Source organism: Mus caroli, chromosome 1 (assembly GCF_900094665.2).
Source record: "Mus caroli chromosome 1, CAROLI_EIJ_v1.1, whole genome shotgun sequence".
Taxonomy (NCBI): Eukaryota; Metazoa; Chordata; class Mammalia; order Rodentia; family Muridae; genus Mus; species Mus caroli.
The window spans coordinates 45,137,686-45,141,577 of NC_034570.1; the positions used below are offsets into that span (position 1 = coordinate 45,137,686).

At 29.3% G+C, this 3,892-nt stretch overlaps 1 long non-coding RNA gene across 1 annotated transcript in view; it reads left to right on the top strand.

The window, feature by feature from the left end:
* The window catches only part of LOC110290639, a 40,642-nt gene extending 39,097 nt beyond the window's left edge, over positions 1-1,545 (top strand). The window contains exons 3-4 of the long non-coding RNA XR_002377485.1: positions 1,129-1,195; positions 1,468-1,545. This is a non-coding gene — a long non-coding RNA (uncharacterized LOC110290639). The remainder of the gene's footprint in view (positions 1-1,128; positions 1,196-1,467) is intronic.
* The last annotated feature ends 2,347 nt before the right edge of the window (positions 1,546-3,892 follow it).

A 3,892-nucleotide genomic window follows, 5' to 3' on the forward strand; every position in this document is an offset into this window, starting at 1 on the left:
GTGGTTGTACAAGCTTGCAATCCCACCAACAATGGAGGAGTGTTCCTCTTTCTCCACATCCTCGCCAGCTTCTACTGTCACCTGAATTTTTGATCTTAGCCATTCTGACTGGTGTGAGGTGGAATCTCAGGGTTGTTTTGATTTGTATTTCCCTGATGATTAAGGATGTTGAACATTTTTGTTTTAACATTTTTTTATTGTTTTTTCTTTTAACTTTCATTAGTAGTTTGATTTTTTTCTTGTTTGTATGAGAGAGAAAAAGAGAGACAGACAGAGACAGAGAGACAGAGACACACAGAGAGAGATAGAGAAAGAAAGAGAGAGAGAAGTTGGATGTGTAGGGAGGAGTGAAGAATCTGGGAGAATTTGTGTAAAGACATGATCAAAATATATTAGATAAACATGTATTTAAATAAAAGTTTTTAAAAGAAATACATCTATACTTACAATATTATTTTCTCTTTCCAGAATCTTTAAGTAGTACTTCTGAGTATGTTTTAGCACATATAAAATTGTTTATTGTAATTTAAATGTAATTGTAAGTCTAAAGTTTTATTATGGATATTTAGATGAATACTCAACATACAGAATCACTTGAGGAATAAATTTTTCTCCATATTTTTAGCAGTTAGGAAAGTACATTTGAAAGTTAATGTCAATTCCTATTAGAGGTGAAGTGCTCATAAATTAGCCTCTAGAAGGCACATGACATTCCTGGGTGTTTAGATAAAGGCTTTGTAAATGTGGTGGTGTGCACTTTGTTCTTATGAATATCATTAAAAACTCTTAACGTTTAGATTCTTTGGCTAAATCGGCAATTTATACAAGCTTCCGTTTTAATGTTACATATTGGTGAGCAATTTTCTCTCTATGCTGGATACTAATTGATTATAATACTAACTAGAAATATAGCAGCCTGGCCAAGGAAGAGCAAAACTGACAGTTATTAAGAGTCCTATAATTCTAAGCATGTGTAAAGGTCAAACTCAAATTTGTTAATGCATAACATAGTTTAATGGATGTTAAGAATATACCAAATTAAGGTTGAGATCATTGTTTATAGAATATATCATAGAATTCAAAAGAATATGTTATCAAAACCAAAAATATGATATTTTCTTCCTCTAGGATGATATGGCTATGACTGTAATGTGAGCATTTCATCAAACTTCTATCTGAACATCAGGTTCCTCAGGTAAAATAGGAAAATAAGCCATCTACCAAATAAGAATGGAACATAATTTGTTTAGCATTTGTATAACAGTGTATTTTAAAAGATTTTCTATATTTTCGTCACAATAGAATATATAGTAATTATGCATATACCTTTAGGTCCTGATATTATTAACTCCGTATATTAATATCACACATTTACTAAAATTAACATGTTATTAACTTAAGTCCATACTTTACTTAGGTTTCCTTAATTTTTACCTAATTTCTTGGTATTATTTTTTTCTATTCCAGACTCCTATCCAGTAGACCACAGGAATATTGTCACCATATTGCCAAAATCTTTTCTAGATTTGATTAGATTTTTTCCTATTATTTGCTTTGTATATCCTCAGCAGTATTAAAAGGTTTTGCCCAAAAGCTTTGTGAAATGACTCATTCCTAGGTTCCTAATAAGCAGATAGTAATTAAGGCCTCAAATTAAGAAGGTTGTAATGAAAATTTGTCAATTTCATTATGTCTTCTGGAAATTTCATGGTTTTAGTGCTGACATATCACAGTGTGTGTTGATCTTAGTAACTGATAGAGAATTTATAGTTTTCTTTTTATTCACAAAGTTATTCTTTCTCAACTCTTAATTTCACAATATCCTGTTCTATGATTGTTACCTTTGCACAGCAAATATTTAAGAGCTTGAGAGATACATTACACATGTTGGACATGATTATAGGCCATTTTTACTATTCTTTTGTAATTTGGCAATGATCCATATTTTTCCAGATTGGATCTGAAGATTCTTTATTCATATATATTTACACATTATTTTTATACTTTATTTTATGTTATACAATGTATAATTATAAACATATGTTTATATAATTATATATTATTCATAGATAATATCTATTTTTTATATTCCATTATTCTATTTATTTGATATTTGTTATCAGCATGGACATGTGCATATTGGCTATAGTTAAATTAGGATGTTTTTCAGCATTTAAATTATTTCCTCTTGGTTATTGAAATTGTTCTTTTAATATTTGTCCTTTAAGTATAGGTGACATGATGATTTACATAAGAATATCTCCTATAGGCTCAGATGTTTGAATACTTCAATCCTAGTTCCTGTCATTTTGTAGGAAATTTTGACGGTATAACCTTGCTGTAGAAAGTTCATCAACTGAGGGCGAACTATAAGATTTCAGAATCACATCTGTTTTAGTTTATTCTCTTTGTTTCCTACTGAAAATTCAAGATGTGTGCTCTTAGCCTCCAGTTCCTTGACATGCCTTTACTGTGCCATCACAAACACTTATGTCTCTGGAACCAGAATCCAAACTAAATTATGTATTCAATAAACTCCTTTTGTAATTCTATGCAGAACATATGGAATACAGAGAACACTTTTCCACCATCAAACTCAAGTTGTATCCCTCTTGAATATGAGTACCTGTAACTACTGAGGCAACCTGCTGGATTTACATATAGTTTTTTGTTTCTATCTATGGTTTTTTTTCCTTCCTTATTCCTGTTATTTAGTTTTTTTAAATTACAATATCATTAAATAATTTTTCCACTTTTTTCTCCTCACACACCCTCCCATATTCTCCTCCTTGTTTTATCAAATTGATTTTTAATTGTTTTTATATGCGTATATGTGTATATATTTCCATATATATGAGTGTATATATGTATGTATATATACATTTATTAGTATAACTTGCTTAATCTATTTTCATACAATATATTTTGATCAATTTCATTCCTTTCCCTCAACTCTTTGCAGCTTCTTACCACCTCACCTATCTAAGGTATAATTCATAGACTTAAATATATAGGATTCATATATATATATAAACTGAATATTTGCGGCATCAATAAATTGTCATGACATCCTCTTATCAGTTGTAGAATGAATAAGTTATGGAAAACTGTTATACATTGAGTAATACATTTAAAATTAAAGGTTGTTTTTATAAATATAATAAAATATATTGGTTCTATTCTATTAAAACAAACACAATTACACAAAATTGTCTAGAGGATGGAGAAACAGTATTAAATTAGAACTCTTAAAATACACTGTATTATATCCTTTAGAAGAATTTACCATAATGCAGTCTTTTTGATTAGATATCTTTTAGACACGCTTTTCAAAGAATTAAATTTCATATTGTTTATGTTATCTCTCTTACCTCCCTTATGTAGGGAAAATGAGAAAAATATCTAGCACTTTCAATTGAGTATTATGTTCTCTAGTCCAAACTGGAGTGTTAGGGATGTATCTGGATGTTATAAATATTCACACTGGGATCCTTTGCTCTAGAATTACAAATGAAGACAATGTTTAACATTGTCTGAGGTAAAGTTCAGAAATATACTGGTAGTCCTTAGTGATACCTTACACTAAGTTGGTTAAATTTTATAGTACAAAGCTTCCAGAGTTAATGCATACTTGCATACTGAGAAACATAAACCATAATTAACAACATTGATGGGTAAGCAACACAGTTGTGCTTACTCATCACTAACAAATCCTTTCAAAAAATGCCATATTGGGATTATAATAGGGTTTAATTTAATTCTTTTATTACCACTTTACCATTTTATAGTTCTAATATCTTCATTTTTTAATAATGTAATATTATGTACTTTTTCTTCTATTCCTTTTGATTTCTAAAGCTAATAATGTACAGAATGATAAAAGGAGAATTAA